This window comes from Protopterus annectens, chromosome 7.part0 (assembly GCF_019279795.1).
Source record: "Protopterus annectens isolate FY-2018-M chromosome 7.part0, PAN1.0, whole genome shotgun sequence".
In the NCBI taxonomy this organism is placed as follows: domain Eukaryota; kingdom Metazoa; phylum Chordata; order Ceratodontiformes; family Protopteridae; genus Protopterus; species Protopterus annectens.
The window spans coordinates 968,786,505-968,811,658 of record NC_056739.1 but is presented as its reverse complement, the minus strand read 5'-3'; the positions used below and the strand labels follow the sequence as shown (position 1 = coordinate 968,811,658).

General features: G+C 38.9%; 1 protein-coding gene across 1 annotated transcript in view; it reads left to right on the top strand.

Annotated features, from left to right (window-relative positions):
* LOC122806809 (tropomodulin-3-like) overlaps positions 1-25,154 on the top strand; it is a 792,984-nt gene that overhangs the window by 77,097 nt on the left and 690,733 nt on the right. The window lies entirely within an intron of this gene.

The following is a 25,154-nucleotide window of genomic DNA, read 5'->3' as shown; positions in this document are numbered from 1 at the left end:
ACCTGCCAGCCCCTCTTTCTTATCTGGGACTAACCTATACTACTTATGTGGTGTATTTGCTGGTTAATGAAGGTTTTATTTTTACCTTTTTTGTATGTTTTATTAGCAATATGTATTGCCTACCATTTTTGGGGGCACCTGACATCTGGGGTAAGAAAAACTGAAGAAAATGGCATCGGCTGCTTCTTGTATACCCCTGGCACACTGACGTCAGGGAAGAGGCGACAGCAACCGACGCCGGACCAAGACTTTGGAACTCAGGCCAACTGTGGGCCCGCCTGACGGCAGGATAACCCAAGTGTAATGACTGCAACAGTGAAGACACTCTAACATCTACATTTATGGTAGGTACAAAACTGTACTTTTTTGCTTTGTATCAAAGCTATATGTATGCATCCTGGATTTTGTATGATAAGATATGTGTTGTTGTTGGGAATGCGCATCTTTGGTAACTCAATGATCCTCGGCCGTTGCTTTTCCCTCACTTAATAATTGTCATTTGGGAACTGTGTGTTAGTTGGTTTGGGCTTCTGTGCATCATCAATTTTTCTATAGACAAAGGGTTATATTACTTGGATAGTTGCATACACACAAGGGACCTTATCTAACTCTCTCTGACCTAAATATCTTTTCATTTCTAATCTGACTTCATCTACCATGCTCACTTTTCCTACTATAATCCTTACCCCTACATCTATCCTAATCCTCATTCTACTTCCTTTGTATCACGCCTCCTCTTATACCAACTTCCACCTACCCCCTATACCTCCTCCTCCACACCCCCACCTCACAAATCACTTCCACAATATCTCTGCTTCTTTATCTCCCTCTGACCCCATCCTTCTCTTAAAAGTAAAACTCTTCTGAATCCCTACTAAATTCTACAAATCCAAACCCACCTCCTACCATCCATTCCTAACCAAACACAATCCTCACAAACTTATTCCCTTTCTCTCTTACCTCTGCTTAGCAGGCGACATTCATCCCAACCCAAGACCAAACATTTCTCTAACAAACAACCCTGGCTCCAACAACAAATCCACCAGTAAATACTTTTAATTCCTCACCATCAATGCCCAAAGCTTAGCAAATGAGCTTACCCTCTTTCATGCCTGGCTCAGTCATAATATACCTGACATTGTAGCCATCTCTGAAACCTGGCTAAAACCACACATAACCGACTCCGAATTCCTTCCTCCTGGCTATCAATCTCTCCGATCCGACCGCCTAAGTAAAAGAGGTGGTGGTGTAGCTGTAATCTACTCCAATCATTTGTCCATCACTCCCTACCCTAACCCTATCCCTTCCTTTAATAATGCTGAACTTGTAACTGGCCTTCTTAAGTTAAACAACCATATAAATATCTGCATCATCTCCCTCTATATTCCTCCTGGTAACAACACCAATACCCTGGAAGACATCCTCTCCTGGACCTCCATTAATATTAAACTTGAAACCTGTATTATGGGTGATGTAAATATTGACTGGCAAAAAAATCATCGACCCTAATCCTACCATTTCAATCAATCTCTTCAGTTTCACTCTGCTCACTAACTCCATTACTAGGCCCAACAAAACCAACCCCCCAGGCTCCATCCTAGACTGGATCCTGGTATCTCACCCTAACAAAATAACAAAATCTGGTGTCACTGCTGACACATTAGGAGACCACCTCCCTGCCTTCACCCATAGAGCTACACCCTCTTTCTCACATTCCCACCAACTCTTACATATTCGCAACTTTGCTAACTTTAACCCTTCTACCTTTTCTGACTCCCTTAAGTTCACTAACTGGAACCCACTAAAAACCCTACCTTTAGACGATGCCGTTGACTATTTCAACTCTACATTCTTAACTGTCCTAAACTCCCCAGCTCCAATGAGAACAAAAAAAGTTAAAGCTGAAACCACCAAATGGCTTAACAAAGAAACCAAAAACGTTATGCTACAAAGAGACAAAACCAAAAACGTTATGCTACAAAGAGACAAAACCTGGAAAAGCTATCTCCAACATAAACAGCCTGTATTGTTACTTAAATACAAACAGTTGCGAAACCAAGCTAAAAATCAACTCATTAAAGATAAAAAAAATCCTACTACATCAAACTCCAAATAAATCATGCAAAAAACCCCAAGCAGTTCTGGAGCTGTATTAATTTCCTCCTCAAGCCTGGTACAAAAATCAATCCATGTCCTGATACTAGTAAATCTGAACAACAAGTCGCCGAACTATTCAACACCTTTTTCACCTCTTCTATTGCTAATCTAATCAAGACCTTCCCCAACAATAACCCTCCAGCCCCATCTGCTCAAGCTTCCTTCTCTCCTACACCCCCTACTTTTGAACTTTAAACCTGTATCCACCTACCTTATAAAAAAGCTTCTCTCCAAACTTTAAACCTTGCACCAATGCCCCCAACAGCATTCCTTCCTCCTTCTTAAAATTTGCCTCTGACGGTATTGCTCTCCCTATCAGCATCCTGGTAAATAGATCACTACTTGAGTCCTATGTACCCATACTATGGCATTCTGCATTTATTCTACCACTTCACAAGGGTGGTAAAAACTGTAATGTTTCCAATTTCCGCCCTATAGCCATCCTCTCACCAATCTCTAAACTTCTTGAAAAATGCATACACCTGCAGCTCATGCCATTCCTTACTGAACACCAGCTACTCTCTCCTACCCAACACAGCTTCTGCCCTGGACACAGTACCAACACAGCCCTTCTATCCTTCCTATATTCTGTCAATCTAGCTCGAGACTCTGGTAACATAGTTTCAGGTGTTGTACTATACTTATCTAAAGCTTTCGATACCATCTCCCACACCCATTTATTAAATCATCTATCGAATCTCTACATCTTCCAAAACACTCTTTCCTGGTTCTCCAGCTATCTTTCTGACAGGTCCCAAGCTGTCAAATGGGGCCAGGCCTCCTCCATTTTCCTCCCCACCCCTATAGGAGTACCCCAAGGTTCCATACTAGGCCCTTTGCTATTTAACATCTTTATTAACGATTTCTACAAAGCCATACCCAATACCAAAATTGTCCAATACGCAGACGATTTAACTTTTATCTGCTGTACCTCTAACCTATCTGATCTTCAGTCTCTAACTCAAACTGCCTTCTCAGCTACTGAAAACTGGATGCACCAAAACCACCTCTCACTAAATGCTAACAAACCTAAGATTCTTCTATTCACTCCCTCAAAATCTACTCCCATTGATAAAAACTCACTTCAAATTACCAGCCTTAACAATTCCATTATCAAAGTCATTCCCTCTGCCAAACTCCTGGGGGTCACCATCGACGAACACTTAAAATTCAATACTCGCATCCAGCTTAACATTAAGAAAACCCACATAAAACTCGGCCTACTCTACAGAAACAACCACTTCCTCACTCCCTCCACCAGACATACTTTGGCCACTACCTATCTCCTCCCCTCTCTTTTGTATGGCGCTCCTCAGCTTACCAATCTATCTTCCACACTCACCTTCAAACTGGAAGTATGCTACAACAAAATCTCCAGATTCGCTACCAAGACAAAATCCTCCTCCCATCACTGCACCTCCCTACACTCTTTAAATTGGCGTGAACTCCCTAATCAACTTGACTTCCTCCAAATCGTCACAGCCCACAAATTATTATTCCAACCTACTAGCTGCCCTGTATTATCTAATATCCTGCAACCATATTACCCCCCTTAGATCTACTCACCAAAACCTTCTAATCGTCCAAAAACCCAAGCGCCTAGCTGGTCAGCTTCTACTCTCCTTTTTCCTAGCCAAAAAATGGAATGCCCTGCCCTCTACTCTGAGGACCTGTAACAATCCACACACCTTCAAAACACAACTTCTTTCTTACTCTGTTTCTTCACAGGAAATGTAACTGCACTCTTCAACTCATACCTCCCAAGCTCTGCTTCTCCTTCTCTCCTGGCTAACCTTCATACCTTCCTAATTTCTCTCATTTACTTAGATTATAAATGTAACTAAACAGTAACATCCAGCCATTATGCTGTATGCCTGTCTTTCTCTTGAAAAATGTTTAATAGTTTTGCTGTCTTTACTGAATGATACCTGTTTTGACTGTAATACTACCTGTTGATTGTTATACTACCTGTTGATTGCAATGCAAATATTTTGCTTGTAATTCTCTGTGTAATGTAACTTTGTATTGTGGAGCTTTTCTCCCCAGGCCTCCACTGAAAATGGGCTCTCGAGCCCAGTGGACCTCCCCAGTCACCAAACTGGAATAAACAAAATAAATAAATGTGTAGTGTTTGCTGTTGCTTTTGGTTGTTGGTGCTTTAGAGATTGCTGAGGATAGGTGCTACTTGCAGTTTGTAGGGTTAGGAGGTCATCGAGGTTTGGGAAGATTGCTAGTTAGTGCCTCAGCTTTGGATGTTGTGTGTGTGTGTGTGTGTGTGTGTGTGTGTGTGTGTGTGTGTGTGTGTGTGTGTGTGTGTGTGTGTGTGTGTGTGTGTGTGTGTGTGTCTTGACAATCTTGTTTGTATGCAATATTTTTGCCTCAAGTGAAATTGCTGATTTGCAGTTTTTGCGTACTTTTTTTTTTTTTTGACTAAGTGGTTGTCTGTGAACATAAAACAATTGCTACATTGTCTCAAGGTACCCATATCTGCCAAGCTGGCTACAGAGACATTTGGAAATTGTATATCCATTTTGACTGGACCTGTGTTTGGGTGGGCTACTGCAGGTTGTGAACTTGCTTATACAGAGGTCTCCTTGGGTGGTCTCTGTGGTTTGGTACTACTCTTGGTTAGACTAAGAGTAACTTGTTTGTGCATATTAAGCAACACCACTACCAAATCTAGGATTGTCTCCACACAATGGCATTGTTTTAGCCACATGTTACAGGTTTCAGTCCTAAGGAAAGTTTTATAGATAAAATTTACTTTCTGGACATTGTGTATGTACAGGGCACTGCTAATCTCTTGATGTAGTAATACAAGAAAGATTGTTTGCGAGTGCAGTGATGCAACAAAATTTAATCTACCTTGACAAGGCAGTTCCAAGGGTTATGGACCTTTATTTGTTGATTTATGTCTTTAAATCATTGTAAAGTAGCATTTGTTTGCTGGGTGGGCACTTAGTGTTATGGGTGTATGGAAAACAACAGGTGGGAAATTACTTGTATAGGTTACACAACAGACAATAGCAATGAAAGAGGGACGGGTGGGACTTTGGAAGTCAGATTACCATAAGTAGTGGAAGCCAGAGACATAACATTTTAACACAACAACAAGAAAAGAGTGGGAGGGATGGTGAAAAAAAATCAAACCAGAGCTCAACTCCTGGGATTAGAATTTTAATAAACTTTTAGCTTAGTGTGTGTGTGTGTGTGTGTGTGTGTGTGTGTGTGTGTGGCACAGGGGGGGCAAAGTCAAAGATCAAGGGGGAAAAAACTGTAGCAAGGTAAGCAGAAAGGCACTGTAATACAAGTTTAAGCAGGGATATACAGATTTAAAAAGCCCTGAAGCACAAAAGTAGATATTGATAAGCATAATTTTGTTATCTATAAAAGTACTTTTTTTCCCTAATGAATTAAAAAAGAAATGCAAAAAAATAAATTCAGACCTGAAAAAAGTTCCCTTATTCATAATATACAAGAAGGTTATGACTGTATTGCAGCATTTATGCAAGCAGTAATGCCACACACGCACAGTGTGTGCATGTGAACATCATGTACTCGCTCACATGTGCACCCATACTTTTATATACAAAAACAAACAGATGCAGAAGCACAGAGATGTAGACTCTGACATATTTGGGGGAAAATCACATTTATGGAGGCAGAGATACAACGGTGCAAAATCCCGCATATACATGGAAAGTCACACACGCGCAAAGAAATGTGCCCAGTAGTTACAAACTTTTTATTTGTTATGTATGCATCTCAGATGTTTCATTGTGATCAAATGAGTAAACAAGAGCTGTCAAGATGTGTACAGTGCACATGGGGCAGTTGTAATAGTTGCCAAGTGTGCATGTACAAGCATACTCATGCACACACAAATATACACACACACTATTTACAGCTGATATGTGTAATTATGATTAAATGAACAACAGTGTCCATATTCATTAAGGATATCCACACCTCCAGGCTAGTTGCACAGCATAATGCATCCGAGATTATCCAAGTGCAACTAACTCTGGGCAAGACCGCAATCCAAATTGTAGCTTGCTACAGACCCCCCACCATGCCCCAGGATTCACACTCCTCATTTCTTGATACACTGGAAAGTATTAGGGTACAACCCAACACCCTAATAATGGGCGATTTCAACTACCCCACCATTAACTGGGAAAACTACTCATGGACCAACTCATTTGCTCAACGTTTTCTAGAATTCATAAATTCCAACGCCTTGGATCAACTTATTCACACCCCCACCACGGGCAGCAATATCCTAGACCTGGTCATTACCAACATGTGAAACCGGTGTTCCACACCAGAGGTCAATTCCTCGTTGGTCAGATCCAACCACAAGCTAATCAGCCTAGACATCCACATCCACCCCCAGCCCCAGTTAGGGGAACCATCATAAAAAACTTCTCCAAAGCCAATTTCACACTTCTTAAGACAGAAGTGGCAAACTTCATGACACCCATGCAGATGGACAATAGAGGTATGACTGCCGAATCCTACACAAATGCACTTTATAGGCACTTAAACGAGTGCATGGATCATGCTATCCCTAATGGAACCAAGATGTTGTCCTCCAAAAAAAGGAAGCCAATCTGGTGGTCCTCTGCCATAAACAAACTCTGCAACAGAAGAAAGAAACTGTTGCAAAAAAGAGTAAAATCCCATGACTGGAGGAACTCCCTGGTCAACCTCAGTAAGAAGCTGAGATCCCTCATAAAATCCTCCAAAGCTAGTTACGAAAACAAAATTGACACTGACTCTAAAGACAACCACAAAGCATTCTATAGCTATGTCAAGAATCTAAATGGGAACACTCAGATCTGCTCTGAGTTACAGCACAATGGCACTAAATATAGAGAACCAACTGATATTGCCAACATCCTAGCAGATAGGTTCAGTGCTAACTTCTCACCCCCTAGAGGGCCCATCTCTATACCAGAAGAATGCAAAGTTCCTATAATCATGGCTGCACAGGTAAAAAAACACACTCTCCAAAGCCAAGAACACAGCATCCATGGGACCTGACAATATCCCAGGCTGCGTTCTACACGAACAACAGAATGAACTGGCACCCTACCTAAGTACCATGTTCAATCATTGCCTCACCTCAGGCTTTGTACCCACTGAATGGCGTACCATGACTGTTACCCCACTCCACAAAGGGGGAGCCACGACGGACCCCGGGAACTACCTCCCCATTAGCCTGACGAGCCTGCTCTGCAAGGCCATGGAACATATCATTGTGGAACTCATAAACAAAGACATTGGTAATCTCCAAACTCTGGACCCTACCCAGTTTGGATTTGTAAAAGGCAGATCATGTCTCCTAAACCTGATTGACTTCTTTGAAGCAGTCAGCAAAGCCATAGATGAGGGTAAAATGGTTCACACATTCTTATCTAGATCTCGCCAAGGCTTTTGACACCATCCCCCACTCTGGAATTATAGATAAGCTCACTAAACTAAGTATAAATCCCTATTTCACAAGATGGGTTGCCAACTGGCTCACGGACAGAACCCACACTGTAAAAGTAGCGGATTCCAAATCCGACATCTGACCAGTGACAAGTTACCACAGTGTTCAGTCCTGGGTCCTCTCCTGTTTGGTATCTACTTCTCTGAAGTGCAGGCCAACACAGAAGGTCTTTGGCTAACAAAGTTTGCAGATGACTGCAAACTAGGAGCCATAATCGAAACTCCTAACGATGTGGGCAAACTACAAAAGGGCCTCACTGAGACAGATACCTGGTGTCAAAGCCATGGCCTGAAGCTTAATGCCAGAAAGTGTATTGTCATCCCCTTTGGTAAAAACTCTGTACCCATGAACTTACCTCATAGCTGGTAGTCTACTTAATGCCGAAAATGTGATAAGACCTTGGGACACAGGTGGACAGTAGTCTCTCCTTTGATAATCACATCACCACAGTGGTCAGGAAATCCTTCTACGTGGCTCATCTCATCACAAAAGGATTCTCATCCAGAAAAAAAGAGGTCATTGTTCCCCTCTACTCATCACTCATTAGACCCATTATAGAGTGCAAAGCCCCTTTTGGTATGTACCTCACAAGACATCTACAACAACTGGAAAGACCACAGAAATACCTCACAAAGAGGATTACTGGCCTCGAACAGATGCCCTATGCAGACCGTCTCAAAAAACTCCAGTTTTACTCCATCACATATCGCCTATTCAGGGGCGATCTCTGCCTAACATACAAAGCTATGTCAAACCCAGAGCTGTTGGACATGCTCCACTGAAAGAAACCCCAATCCCTCCGAGCTACACTCTTTAGGGACCTAAACCTTGTCACCACAGTGAACAGAACATGCTGGAGGGATAGATTCCTGTCCCAGAGACTTCCCATACTCTGGAACAGACTACCTATCTACGTCAGACAGAGCTCCTCATTAGCACTCTTCAAGAAAAATCTTGATTATTGGATGGGAAATGGGAAATTCACCCCGGGGATCACTTCTGTGGCTCTGCTCGACAGGGCCACAGGAAAATAAATTTCTTGGGTGGCGAAAGCCAGGGTACATTTTTTGGCTAGGCTTGTATGGGCCCTAGGGCCGATAGCCTAGTACCTACCTACCTATGAACCTATTGAATAAATATTAGCTACTGTAATGTATTCCATTTTATTGTTGTCAGAAGTGCCAGTTGTTCAAAGCAGGCACACACACACATCCTTGTAACCAGTATTACAGTTACTTTCATTAGTTCTTTATTAATTGAATTATTTATTTATTCTGCTCAGTAGCATGGCTTTTTAAGAGCTGCAGCTAGTGAGCGAAAGTAAATGGTGTTTATACTGAAATTTCAGTCCCTGCCCATGGGTTTTGAACCATGAATAGGCACCCTTATTTTTTAGTGCTCTATCTTGGCATATTTAATTCAACCCTCTCTAACGTCAAGTATCTATTGGGGTCTGCTGATTCTGCAAGACGATTTTCTAATTAAAACAAAAAAAAATTGTGTGGTATGCATGAATTGCTCTACCTACTCAGAAGTGAAATAACAATGGAACAGCTCTTGCATGTTGTCTTGATGGAAAGCAACAGATGCAGCGAACAATGAACCATGGCTGTATTGTTCCTTGTAGACCAATAAGCCTGACCAGTGTCATCTGTGAGGCTATTGGTAGGATCTTTATGGTATTTAATATACAAGGGTTTTTGTATCCTACAGATTCTTGACATGACTAAGTTTAGATTCAGTAAGTGGAGGTCTTATCTAATTGACCTAATCGATTTCTTCAAAAGTTACTGAAACAATGGATGATGGCAAAAGAGTGCATACTGCATATCTAGACCTAGACCTTGCAAAGATGTTCAACACCATCCCATACCTGGGTATCATAGATCAACTCCCCCAGCACAATGTCAGTTCCTATGAAACTCATTGGATAGCAAATTGGCTTAGAACCCATGAAGATAGAGTTGACAACTGCACCTCCTCCAAAAGACCTTTCACTAGCAGTGTACATCCAGGGTTCACTCCTTGGGCAACTCCTGTGTGGCAGGACAGTGAAGTGGTAGCATTGTTGCCTCACAGCAAGAGATGCTGCTGTTTGGTTCTCAGCTGGATTGCCTTCTGTGTGGAGTCTGCATGTCTTCCCTGCATTCATGTGAGTTTCCTCCCACGTTAAAAAGTCATGCTTCAGGAGTGTTTCTCCCCGGGCCTCTGCTGAAAATTGGCTTTGTTCCAAGTCAGACTTTCCTGGTAAACAAATGTTAGATAAATAAATAAATTTGAATTCTCAGAAGTCAAAGCTAATGTTAAGGGCTTATGGCAGATAAAGTTTGCAGATGACTATAAACCTGGTGCCATCATAAACTACCCAGGGAAGACCAGGATCCTCCAAGAGGGTTTATCCCAAACAAGTAGCTGGTGTCAAAAAACATGCATCAAAACTAAATGCCTAGAAGTATGTATTCATATTCTTCAGCAAGCATGACTGTCCATGTAACTGTCAGATTAACAATATGCCCCTGAAAATTGCTCCCGTGGTTGGGGATCTGGGAACCTATGCTGACAATGAACTGTCATTTGATCGTCCTGTACCTACTGTTGTAAGGAACTCCTTTTTCTTCACCCAACTTAAATGTGAAGGTATTGCATCCAGGTCTGCAATTGTTCTACTGTATTAGTCAGTCATTAGATTGATCATTGAGTATAATGCCTCTTTCAGTATGTACCTATTCAAACAGTTGTCACAATTGAAATGACCACAATGCTTTCTCAAAAAAAATGGCCTAAATCATTAAAAGCCATGAAGAGCATCTGAAAGCCTTGTCTTTCTTAGTATTATATAGGCTACTGAGATGTGACATCTGCCTTGCATATAGTGCTTCAATAGACCTTATTCTCTATCAGAAGTATTACATATTTGCAAGTCCAATGGTATGTAATAAGCACCCATTCAAGAGATCCCAATCTATTTAAAATAAGTGGAATGTGTTGGAGTATAGATTTAAATTGCAGAGGAGCACTTCTGTGGAACTGCCTTCTACTCCACATAAAGCAAAGTACGGGTCTATATCACCACATTGAATGGTGATAAATTCGAACGCCCTTTATTCGAACCTAAAAGTCCAAAAACCCTAAACAGCGAACTCATGGAACAGCGATTTTTTTTTTCCCAGGGAAAAAAATCGCTGCTCCGTGAAAAAAAAAATCACAACTTTAAAACAAACTGTAGTGGGGGGCTTCACCCCCCACACCCTTAATGTGCAGGGACTGTGCCCCCAACCCCCTACTTAAATATACCAATTCCGAGATCGCACTAAAGTAGAGGAAATAGTAAAGCCCTGAAGACGGCCCAACAGTTTTTTCCCTGGGAAAAAAATTACGTTCCATAACTTCGCGGTTTAGGGCTTTCGGACTTTTTAGTTCGAACAAAGGGAATTCAAACTTCTAACCATTCGATGTGGTGATTAAGACCCGCAAAATTACCTTTCTTACCCTATACAAATGTAATTTAGATGAATGGATTCGTAAACACAAATTTACCCTTGGTTTAGGATAGGGGAAACCTGTAAATGTTTCAACATATCCTTGTTTGGTCTATCACTGGGTTATTTGTATGCAAAAATATAAGGCCCAAAAGCTATCCTAGAAATACAAGGCTAGACTTTGTAAGGTCTTCACCGATCAGAAGTCTAGTAAGTACCTAAGAACTTGAATGAATATACTGCATAAATGGCAGCACTTCACGGTAAGTAAGATGAAAAGAAAAAAATCATAGCATATTTGTTTAGGATTCATCCAAAAAGGCCCTGGTAAATACATAAACTTATGTTTAAAGACATTTGCAAATTACTTGCATATCATTTTGCGGGTGGCCGCGGTGGTGCAGTGGTTAGAGTTACTGCCTCACAGCAAAAGGTTCTCCGGTTCGATCATCAGCTGGGGTGCCTTCTGTGCGGAGTCTGCATGTCCTCCCTGTGGTCACATGAGTTTACGCCGGGTGCTCTGGTTTCCTCCCACATCCCAAAGACATGCTGTACGTGGATTGGATATTCTAAATTGGCCCTAGACGTGAGTGCGTGCAAGTGTGTGCCTTCTGTGGAAGGTTGGGCACTGGGCTGGCAACTCAACACTGTAAAAAACTCCACTGCCAATCATGAGCAGACAGGTGATCCAGTGTGGCGACCCCTAACCGGGGAAAAAAGCCGAAAGAAAAAGACTTGCATATCATTTTTCATTCCTGGCTACTTTGTTGAGGTACTTGTACATCTCCAAAGGTGCATTGATAAAGAGAGGTTTGCAGACATTTTTGGACATGTTTCTGTGTCTTGCCAGGTCTTTTCTGCTGTGATATTTCGTCCGTCCCCCCCACACACAATTTGGTATCTACCCTTACTGGCAAATGTATCAGATTTCTTGAGAATAATTTTTCAGAATATATTTTTAGTGTCTCCACTTATGCTGCAATCATTCATTCATTTATTTGTTTTGAGATACCTGCTTTATCTAATACACAGTCAATGGGAGCTGGAGCCTGTCATGCCACCCATTGGTGAGACAAGGCAGAGAAACTAATTCTGGATAAGGCGCCAGTCTGTTGCTGGATGCATCTGCGCACACACACCATGCTCCTTTGAGCAATTTGGGGGAATCACTACATCATCTGCAGTATATATGTGATGTGGGAGGCAATCTAACCATTTGGTAAAAATGACACACACAGTGCTCCTTTGAGCAATTTGGAGGATCACTACTTCATCTACAGCACATCTGTGATGTTGAGGAAATCTGAGCATTTGGTAAAAACCACATGAACCCTATAAAAGATGAACTCTAGGATATAAAAATGACTAGGGACATATAAAATCTTTTTGAGACCATTTTCTCTTCTGTACCAAAGGAAGGGGGAATGTGAAGAGTTCCCATTTAAGTGCAACAAAGATGAAAATGCTCTCTTGTGTAAACTTTAGCAAACATTTGCAGTGATTTGTTTCCTTTTTTAGTGACTGTAGAAGTTCTGTGGTATGCATAACTAATGAGCTGTAGTCACTTACTTAATTAACTTTAACAGCCATCTCTGTATATGCATTTTTTTATTTTATTTATTGTGCGTATTTTTCATAACTGCGAGGCTAACTGAGTCAAATGCAAGGTTCCTTTTCAGTAGAAACCTGATGGAAACTTGAGAGGAAGAACTCCAACAATGATGTGGTGGAGACTAGTGCAGTAATTTAAACACTGGAAATGACTGACATATTTAACAGTAACATTTAGTAATTATAAAGTGTACTTAACTGCATACTGTCTGCCTACATACTGCATACAAAGTCTGTGATGAAATATAACAGTGGAGAAATATGCTGTTATAGCTGAAAGTAGAAAGGGAAGAGTTCTAGCTAAGTATATGTATATATGTTCATTTCCATTTGTTTTGAGACTTCAACATTAGTATAAAGTAAGTAGAAAGCATATTACTTGTGACAGGAGTGACAAACGGGAAGAGTGAAAAACATAGGGGGGAGAAATAAGTATTACAACTGTGTAGGAAGAAATATTATATTCTACAAGCCTTCATTATGTTTGCAAAATTTAAGTAGAATGTGATGCCACTTGATGGAAAAATCACCAGTGCGCACAGCATTCAGCAGATTTAAGATAAATGGGCCCCTTTGGTTGGCAGTAGCTGTAATCTTGGCTTTTACAGTCTTACAGATTTTAGATGCACTGCACTGTAAATGTTTGCAGAAGCTGGACTCCACTGCAAGATACTGCTGCATTTTTGTAAATGTCATGGGTCATACGTTGGCCATATGATAATCCTTTGTATTTTAATAATATTTCTTTGTAGTCTAGTATTGCTTTTGCAACTCCACATGTTATTTTATTGTGACACTGCGTAACAGAGGTCCGTGTTAGGAGCAAAACGCACAGTGCATTAGCAGTAGTATCCTAAGCAGTGACAAGCGGGGAGTGGACGATTTAGATACATACACAAAGTAATTGAATTAGGAAGAATAGTCTGTTGTACATTGGATGCAAATTACTGCATAATGATATGCATATGAGTGTCAACATGCTAATGAGGGTTACCACATATGCAAATGCTGAAATTGAATATGATAGCACAATTCAGAAACTTAAAATTTGTACAATAAGCTATGGCATAGCTCTCAACCTTTTACCTACCAGATTCACGGACAAATCGAGAAATAATCGAGGATATTTTTTAAAATATTTACTACTATTAACTTTGAGTGGACAAAGTAAGATAATGTGAATTAACATGCATTTTCTGATGATAATGAAGTCTACAACTCCAATTTATTGAGTATAATCCACCTTTTCCCCTAAAATCACCAGTTTTAGGAGGGACAGAGAAAGACTTTGAGCCAAAATCAGGGATGTTCCTGAAAATCAGGAACAACTGAGAGGTATCCACAGTGATCAGTTTATCATTATACCGTCATGTTTCATCATAACTTTCAGCGTCTTAAGATAAAGAGTTTTGACATAGCCCAAATTCTGGATATTCTGGACAGTTGAGAGGTATAGGTGAACAGATAAATCACTTATGCTAAACTGGAGGAATAGTGTTTACCCTGATTGTGTCATTTTTGATTTGCAGCAGAGGATAAAACTGCAGCAAATAAGGTGGCCAGCCAGAGGAGTCAGGTCAGGCTGTGGGGTAAGAGGACTGCATGGGTGTCGTAACTATATCTGTGTTTACTGTGCTTACCACAGCTCTGACAACTGGTTCTATTGAAAGACTTGGTCATTGCCAATTTATCTGTTTTCTTTGTGAGAGTACTATTTGTCATGTATTTGTGAGTGCTAATATCCTACACTGTTGTCAGTCACCCCTGAAATTGCTGCAGACAGCTGTACTGAACATGTTTTTCTCTGCAGTGAGGCTTTTTTGTTATTTTTGAGTATTACATCATTTAGTTGTTCATTGACTGTGTAGGTTCCAAGTTTCAGACGTTATCTGTGTTACTGTCCTATCCTCTGCAGTATATCCCTGCATTTGCCATTGTGTGCATGACAATTCTTCATATCCTGTTTTCCACAGCAGTGCGTGTTTTATTTGGAATAGTAATTGTGTCATTGTCTAATTTGTTTGTTGCTTGTGTATATTGGTTTCCATTCGTACAATATTATATTGTCTTCCACACCTGTGACACCGACATTACCTTACACATCCCATATAGCTATTCTGTAGCCATTGATATACAGTGCTCTGATAATTGTTTCTTCTTCTCTCAGGGCCTGTCTTCCCAAACTGTACCACTTCATGCTGATCATTGTAATTGTGTCTTGTTCTCTTTCTGCCATTTTCCTCTTGTAATTGTATTGCTTTATTGTTATGTTTTTCTCCATTTGTTTTCATTTTGACTGTTGGATCAACCATAAATCAGGAAACAATGAAGTAGCAGCCAGCTCAAGTCCCTAGTAGTCATTGAGCCTGTCTCTCTGCAGGGTAAAAAAAAAAGTCACCCTGTGGAAGGTGACCTGGAAGACTCACTGGCAGCCCTTCATTGCTGCTTTTCTGGTGGGTGACATTCTCTTCTCATTAAATAGTAGCACAAAAGGGCCTTCTTTGGGTGATCCAGTGTGAGGTGCGGCAGCTGATGAGAACTGAGCTTGACCAGTGGCTCAGTGCCTATACTGGCACCCTGGAATGCCTCCTTTTGTGACTGTTATGACTGCCAAAATTGCCTTGTCCTAACACTTGGGCTACCAGTGATGGTGCCAGTCCCTGATGTCAGACACAGAGCTGACTGACTTCAGGTCAGGTTCACCTATAGGACAGCTTGGCGGACTGTCCTTCCCCATCTTGGTGTTCCCCTTTCCTTACGTGTCACTCATCCTTCTCTGTTTGCTGTCCAGTCTTCTCCATCCTCTGTCTGTGTATCTCCATTGCAGGTCCCTTTTTGTATCACTACCTCCTGCTCAACCTTTCTGTTCTGTATTTGTGCATCTTCCCCTACTGGCTTCCTTATATCTTCCTTCCTAACCAAAATGTCCTCGTACTTCCATTCTCAAAAAAATAAATAAAAAAAAAAGGCGTGTGCCCCTCCCCCAGACGCCATACACATCTCCCCTTCCCTTTGTCCTTCTGTGGTTACCCTTCTTGCTGTTCCCCTTTCTGACTGTCCTGTCACTCCTTTCTTTCCCATTTATAATAAAAACAAGTCTGCACTTTGCTGTGGTGTTTTTATATGGGCTCACGGCTTTGCTTGTGTAGCATTCATGCAGCACTTTGCACATGTGAATGCACATTTTGGGTAATGCAACCACTTTTTATGTATGTATGTATTTATTTATTACTTACTTACATACTTGCTTAACAGGAGAGTCCGACTGAGCATGAATCCCGTTTTCAGCAGAGGCCCGGAGAGAAAAGCTCCACAAAGATTAGTACAGTAAATACAATATACATGTTAATAAGGTACAGTAACAAGGTCTTGATAGGCGCATAAAATAAGTATGCTATAAGGAACACATTGTGTTACAATAAACAGTACAGTTGTAAAGCCAATTTTGTTCTGTCATATGGTTACATTTATCAGTGGCTAATACAGTAAACACACATTGTTCTAGTAAGAGTATAAAAAGGAGTTGTATGCTTTCATAGCAGATACAAACATGGTAAGATCATTAAGTGAGGCAATCCCGGGTTAGAGCAATTACATATCCAAGATATATTTAAATGGAACTGGAGGAGTGGTTTTTTTTTTTGAAGTACTTTTTTGTTACCAATGGTCTTGGTCACATGACCACTCTTAGCGTGATCTACTTGAGTGGTGACTACTGTTTTCATGGTCCCATGACCTCTGCATACAACTCTGTTCCAGGCTGTCCATGATATTTTAGCAGTTATGTATACTTAATCTTCATCAGGCCACATTGCTTAACTTCAGTTGCATTATTTATCACAGAACTGTTTTTCTGAATATCCCATTGACTTGGTGCTTATACAGAGACTCTATTTTAAGTTTGGCTAAGTGATGGCTAAATCAAAACCATTCTTCGATCTTTTATTTCTGATTTTCATAAATACAATTCTACAGTTGTAAACACACATTTCTTCCATGAACACGTTCTTTATCCATAATGTACAAAGACTAGATTTATGTCTAAATCTTTTCGTTTTCTAATGATGACATTAATTATTTAAGTTTGGCTTTGCCATTTCAGATTTTTTGGATACCTTTTTTTTTGTTTAGCAACAATTGGATCACTCATCCTATTAGTTCCACCTTTTATTGTCATGTTATATGTTAGATTTCTAAACATGTTATTTGAGAGCTGCCTAGAAAATTTATTTTTAAAAATGAATCTGTCTAAAAGCTAATCCAGAAGCAGAAGGATATATAATTTCCCTCAGGGAGATGATCCACCCCTTTGCTATATTTTATTATGTCAGTACAGATTTAGTATGCAGTTGTACTCTTGTCTTTATGAATGGAGCTTGTTGCTAGTGTATTTTTCTGATGCTCATTTGAACTTGGCCGCACCTATCAATGTTTATATTCTGTAATAAATAGGTGGAGTAAAGCAGATAAGTCTTACAGCATGTTAGTCATTTCCCCTGGAGGTAGCATTTTAAATAAAACTTTACTGAATAAACTGTAAAGAAGTATGTCATCTGTTACTAAACAATATGTAAGCAACAAATCTTACTGTGCAGAAATGTTCCTATCTCTTGTATGCATGAATGCAAAATAAACCAAGCCAGTCTATTAGAATGGTTATTTTCAAAGGTCACTTGTTACTCTATCCTTGTTCTATTTTTTTTCACATCATTGCACACATCAAAACCAGCTTGATTTGTTGTTTCCTGATTGAATGGAAGATTTTCTTTGTTGCCTGTCAGGTAAAAACATAATGTTAAGCCTCATCAGTGATTATTAATGAAAATCCAGTGAAACACATTTTCTTTTATTGCTGCATCCATCTTTTAAGATGGTTAACCATACATTCTCTTTTATGCATATTCTCTGTGTTGGGAGTATTCAGGTGGCAATATAGCTTTCCTCACTGCCAAATTCTGTTTTGCTAGTGGCCTGGATGCAGGATAGATGAATCAGAAGGGAAAAAAATACCTGCTCTCCTTCCACAGGAAAGATGATGTAGAAAACTTGACCTTATTTCTCATTCTGCTAAAAGGTAGTGGCTACTTTTGGGCTTCAAGGAGTGTTACTAAAACAGGTTGTACTTAGCTGCTTTTGTGCCAGGTGCCATCTGGCACAACCCCAACCTCACTTAGATTTGAGGAACAATCTATAGTAAGCAGCTACTACAGTTTATACAACACAAAGAGCACTGCAGTGCTTCAGTTCTTAACATCAAATACAGTAATGGCATTCATTTCTGAATGCCAGTTCCGTTATGACTGCAAATGCATTAGCAGCATTCATTGCTGGTATTGCACTGAAGACTGATTTGGGTCCTGTTGATTATGCCCCCTTACACTTTGATATTGGGGCAGCACCTCTGTTCTGTCTTTGGGTGGCCTGTTTCAGAAAGTCTGCGGTCTAGAAACAAGATCCATTACCCTGTCATTGTCATAGATAATTATCATGAAACTTTGAGAAGCGTCTTTAATACATCCAGAAACTCAATACCTTATCTCTTCTCTATTTACTACTCAATGTGCCGAAGAAAGCTTTTAGACCGATCTTCTCCTTCCTTTACTGCTAGATGACTGTCTTCTATTCCTAACCTCCGTATTCTGTGGTAGTGCCTGTTATGTGACTGCTAGCATGGTGTTTATGCATACTGTAATGCTGGTAGGGCACTGATAAAAATAACCAACTGACTCTTCTACAGATGGATGAAGATGGATGGATGGATGGACGGGTATATTTCTACATACGTCTAGGGTATGATGCTATTTTGATTCGTTTCCTGCTCGGTCATAATTTAGGAGCTGCTTCTTGTTCCTGATAAAATGCGCTTTAAATTAATTTGAGTGCTTTACTCCTAACTACTGTATGGTAATTTTGAAGATGCAACAATAATAATGACAGTGATGATACAAATATCAAATTTTGACGATGCAGTAATAACTGATGATGATGATGATACAGAGTGAATTATCCAAAATTTTCAGATTTCTAAGAAAACTGTTATAATATATAATGAATATAATAAACCTAAATATATAAACAAAATAAAGTATAATGTTCAAAACATAATAAAATGGCAAGTTTCTTCAATGGATGTATGTAGCTGTCCAGACTCTGTGATGAAGGTCCTTATACATGGACTCATATTCATTTATATTATTTGGCATTTAAGTTATCACACATGCTAAATGTAGTGAGAGCCTGTATGAGTTCCCATAAATCTTTTGGTGGTCCAGTCTTCACATACATGTATGAGTTACTGCTCAGAAACTGGGAGAACTGTAAAAGTGCACCACTACACTGAGGACACTCTCCTGTTATGCTCTGGTTCTGACCAGGCCACAGATTAAGGCACCTTTTAGAGTGGAATTCATGGTCTAGGAAGATAAAACATGCATTGTCATGTTCTGGTGTTTTGTTTCATTATTCACCTTTTGGCATTGCCAGTCCTCCTGATATCCAGAGCTTTTTGCATTTTTATTGAAATGTTGAATTACATAGTCATATCTGTGTAATACACAGATAAGAGTACATTTGGAAAAAAATGTTGCTTGACAAGATGCTCTTGAAACAAAAACATTCTGGTAGACATTGTGTACAGGTATAGTTTTATCTTTAAGACGACATTGTAATTGAGAGTGAAAGGAACAGAAAGGAATTGGAAGAATAGGGTGGACTAGGCAAAAGTGAAAAAAATGAGAGGAGGAAGAGAACTGGGTGTAGGAAAGGAAAACCCAATGAAGTCTATGATAAAAAAAAAAAAAAACTGTACTGCAAAAAAATGTTGATATGTGAGCAAACTTGTATCTTCAGAGTGGGTCTCAGAGTACAAAAATGTCACCATAAGTTTAATCCAGTCTTAATTCCACATGGAATATCTTTGTGTGCGACCACTGAGTGTGGAAGGAGTCATATGCTTTCAACTTCTAGTACTACACTTACAGGCCACCCTACTGACTTCACTTAATGTTTGAATTATATTATAGGGGATTGGAGAAGTGTCTATTTAGTTGTTGTTATGAAATAATTCTATGTGGTTTGAAATGTATGTATTGTAAACTGGACCAAAATGCAGTTGGAGCTACTTGCAAAACAAGCACCTTGGTCATTGGTGTGTAATCCCCTGCAGTTTAGAGAGACCAAATGGAGCACCTTGAAAATCTCATATTAGATGAAAAATGTGTTATGCAAATTATTTCCGTGTGGCTTGTTTCCAGTGTTTGGAGTTTATTGTGTACTTAAAAGCTTTTAAGATGGTCTAGCTGATCATCTCATCAGGTTTTATCATTAGCTGTCATGTGTTAAAAAAATGGGGGAGGCTGGGATCTGCTTGGTCTTTTACTTGTGCTTTTGACTTCTAAAACTGTGGAAAGAAATCTTGGGTGGCGATTTTTGGTATAATGCTTGAAAAATTTTAGGAGGTGATCCTTTTTTATAAGGATGACTATAATAATGTTACTTTCATGGCTTAATACGGTCAGGATTGTCTGAATTTGCATTTGTAAAAAGTGCTTAATTTGTTACAAGTACAAAACCACGAAAAGCAAGCAATATCCCAACCAAACTCCACAGAAAACAGGTCCCGGAGACTGGATAGCAAGCACCTTTAGTTTATTCCAACCACAAATACGCCAAGCACAAAACAAGAACAAGGAACATATGAACGCCTTCTACAATGCGTTTTCGTCACAAATGGACTTCCTCAGATGAAATCAATACCAAATACAAATACACCTTATATACTTAATTAAAACCTTAACTACCTATCAAATACACTCTACATTTTGAAATGCACTAATCAAATTCCAAAGCTAATAAATTATTAAGTGTTGCTCTCGATCTCATTTAAAATAGGGACAATTTGAAAGAATTGTATTATATAATTTATATAATTAATTTAAATACTCCTACCTACAACCATAAAATCATTTCCTAAAAAAAACTTCCATTTAATAAATATATTTTAAATATATATATATATATATATATATATATATATCTATTAAAAACATTTTACTTAAAAAGCCAATATATAAAAGAAGCCGTTATATAAAAGAAGGGGGACATCTACTGGTGAAAGTCATTACTACACCCTGTTTTTTATATCTTTGTGGATCTCATTTTAAGTAAAGGTAAAATTGAAATATTTTCATTTAATCCGGGTGTGTTGTTTGCTTCCAAAGCCACTTGCCACCATAGTTCCCTATAGGCTATAATGTCTTCCCAGGGCCCTCCCCTAATATCTGTACCTACGTAATCTAAAACAAAAAACAGAAATTTTGCATTTGAACATACCTTGGTGTGCCTAAAAATAGCATTTGTCTCTTTTTCCTTTTTTACATCATACATATGTTCATATATTCGTCTCTTTAAAGTTCTTTCTGTCTTCCCTACGTAGAATGAGGGGCATTCCACACATATGGCTAGATATATTAGGCCCCTGGATTCGCAATTATAATAACCCTTACTGTTTAGCCATCTATCTCTACTTATCAAGAATATTTTATCTTTATTGATAATGTACTCACATTGTTTACATCTCCCACATTTATATGTGCCCATTTTTGTTCTAGCTCCCTTTTCCATTTTTATGTTATTTCCCATATTATTTTCTAAAAATCCTTTAATATTAGTAGTATTCTTAAACACTACCCTGGGTACATCTTTCGGTAGTCCTTCCAAGTCTGTTAGGGTCCTGAATCTTTCCCATTCTTTACAAAACACTGTCTTTATCTTTTTATTTAACAAATTATATTCAAGGCTGAGGGATTGCTCGAAATTTTCATTTTTTCTGTTTCCCTTTTCATGCACATCTTCTCTTATACCAAGAATAGGTTGAAACCTATCACATCTTCCTCTTTCCACTTCAGCCCTAATTTCCTTAATAAATTCTACTGGGTATTCACGCTCCAGGAACATTTTTTCCAACAGATCACATTCTTGGGCAAATTTGTCATCATCACTTGTCATCCTGGACCCCCTTACGAACTGCCCTTTCACTATGTTCTTTTTAGTGTAAAAAGGGTGGGCACTCTTAAAGTGTAAATAGGAATTCACATAAGTAGGTTTTCTGTAAACTCTTGTTTCAAAGACTTTGTTCTTTATTGTTATTTCTACGTCCAAATACTGTATACTTTCTTTGGAATAATTATATGTGAATTTCAAAAACTCAGTGGTCTCTCCTATATATTTAATAAAGTATTTTAAAGTGTCTAATCCCCCTATCCAAAAAATTAAAATATCGTCGAGAAACCTCTTGTATAACGTCCAATACTTAACAAAGGTTGATTTAAAAATGAACTTCTCCTCCCAATTCGCTAAAACCAAGTTTGCAAAGGTAGGTGCACAAGCAGCTCCCATTGCTACTCCTTGTAACTGTCGAAAAAATTCACCATTGAAAATGAGAAAATTATTTTTCAATACCAAGTCCATTAAGCCTGTGCACACTACCTTTTCTTCCTGGTTCAACCTTTTATTCCCAAAAAGTTCATCTTCAAACATACACATACCTGCCTCATAGGGAATTGAACCAAATAAATCTATAATGTCGACAGACAAATATTAAGTCATCATGAATTAAATCTGGATTTAAACTTCTCAATAAATCCCATGAGTCTCTTAGTATAGCTTCTTTTTCGACCCATATATGTTTAGTCTTAACGTCCACATATTTGGCTAAAGAATTAGTTTTGGACCCCCCCGCTGAGACAGTTGGTCTCAACGGGGGGTCCAAACTATTTTTATGAATTTTCGGGATTCCGAATATAACTGGAATCTTAGGTTTCTCTATCTTTAAAAAAGAATAAGTTTTTATATCTATAAGATTTTCTATAAACATACCTTCTAATATATTGTCTATTTTTTGGTAGGCCATATTTATTTCATTTCCTGAAACTTCTCTGTATTTCACCTCATCTCTTAAAATTCCATTCATCTTTCCTTCATACAGAATAACATCCATCACAACTATACCTCCACCCTTATCGGGTTTCATTACCCGTATATCCTTACTACTTTTCAGCTCTTTTAGTTTTTGATGCTCATGGGGGTAAAGGTTGTGATGGGTATTGTTAAACTTTATATTTTTCTCCATTTTCCTAACTTCTCTTTCCATTATTTTTTCAAAGTTTCTTAGCTGTAAATGGATAGGTGGATTGAAAATGGATTTTTTTGTTAATGCTTTGTCTCTTATCTGATTCCCTATTACTTTAGTGTCTGGACATAATCCTTCTTTGTGAAACAACAACTCTAAATTCAATTTCCTAAGAAAAAGCTTCATATCTATTAAAGTTTGTGTAGAATTACCCTTTATAAAAGGTATACATTTGAAGCCCTTTTCTAATAACTTAAAGTGCTGGGAATCAAGTTCCAACCTACTAAAATTATAAATAGTGAAGCCCTCTAGAGTGTGTTTATGGTCTTCTACTACTATGTTTGTAGTAAGTTCAGTTTCATTTGGGTAAGGGGTCACTAAATCTAGTATCTCCCCCTCCCCCTTCTCCCCCCTTGCTTTTGAAAATTTCCATTCCACCTTTTTGCTGCTACTGTCCAATTTCCCCTTCCTCCTCCTTCTAAGGGAGGAAATTCTATGTCATAGTCATTTCTGTCTCTATCAAAGCCTTCATCACTTTCTATAGGATTTGCAGTAACATTTTCATTATAATTGTAATGGCTATCATACTGATTTTTATAAGCAGTGGGTTTTGGGTAACTAACCTGATTTTCATAATCTTGAATGTCCCTCCTTAATTTGTCCATCTTTCTATTCATTTAATAATTTATTAGCTTTGGAATTTGATTAGTGCATTTCAAAATGTAGAGTGTATTTGATAGGTAGTTAAGGTTTTAATTAAGTATATAAGGTGTATTTGTATTTGGTATTGATTTCATCTGAGGAAGTCCATTTGTGACGAAAACGCATTGTAGAAGGCGTTCATATGTTCCTTGTTCTTGTTTTGTGCTTGGCGTATTTGTGGTTGGAATAAACTAAAGGTGCTTGCTATCCAGTCTCCGGGACCTGTTTTCTGTGGAGTTAATTTGTTATAAGTATTACTACTGCACTGGGTTTGTCTCATTTAGGCAGTAATTGCTCTGTAGTATGATAGCAGATCCATCTGTTAAAAGCTTAAAACCCTTTACCCCCTGAGCATTTTGGAGTGCATAGGAAACTAAAATTTATTTTTGTTTTGGAGATGCATCAAAACTGTAAAACATGAAAAGCTGAACAAAATATGAAATTGTTTTACTGTAAAGTTGCTACAGAATGTGAATGTAAAACGTTGAAGAAACTGTGATTGTTTTCTTTTCTCCTGTGAAAAAAAAAAGCAGAATTTGTGTGTGTGCGGCCACTGTCATATACACAGACTAATGTTAGCATGTTTTAGCAGCTGCTACTTGCCAAAACAGTGCATTACTTCATGTAGCGAAACTTTTCTAGAAAGCAAGGTATCCCTGGTAGGGAAGGACAGTTAGGAATTTGAATTTGCTCATGCAAGAAGGATGCAGGAAAGTATTGACCTGGCACAAGAAGGGGGTTGCTAAAATGGACTGTGCTGACCTCTTATTCCCACTACGGTCTCATCCAACACAACCTTCCTGTGTTCAGGTAGAGTAACTGTTCCTACAGAGTTCAGACCAGCAGCCATTGCCACCTCGGTTAGTAGTTCATAGTCAATGTCTGATGACTGTTTGTTATCTTGCATCTGTGAGTTCCCTTCTGTTTACTTGGCCTGCTTATATCCAGCCCTTTCTATGTAGTGCCAGATGGATTCTAGTGATTATGTATGTAGAGTTAGTATTAAAACTAGTTAATTAATTAGACCCATGTCTTTTAATGCATTTATCTTTTTAAAACTTCTCATTTTGTGTATCTTTGTGCAGTCACATATCTGTCTGTATTGCTTAATTTGTTCACATAAAAACAATCATTTATTGACTTTCAAGAGCTTGTAGCCTATTAAAGTACATTAAGGTAATGTCACTTAATTTTAGCTATTGGCCTCTGCCTTTCAAAGACAGGAGAGACTGCTTCGCTAAACTACCATTGAGGTGTTAAAAATGAGTCCAGTATAAAATAAGGTTGATATAGTAATTGTGTTGGATGTGCCAATCTAGTCTGACTGATGGTACTTTATTACTATAAAAGGACAGGAAGCTATTTGTAGTACTGAAAGTTATTAACCTCTGCTAGAAATCTGTGGGTAAAGGGGGTATGTGGGTATATGAGAACAAACATTTTAGGCAGGGTGGTGGTGCTTTTGGTGAGTAAGCAATGTAAGATACTGAGCTCAGTGAGGTCCTGGAAAGTCACCAGGTTCATGATCCTGCTCTTCAGCTGTTTTAATATAATCATTGTTTTGGTGTTGCTGGTATGG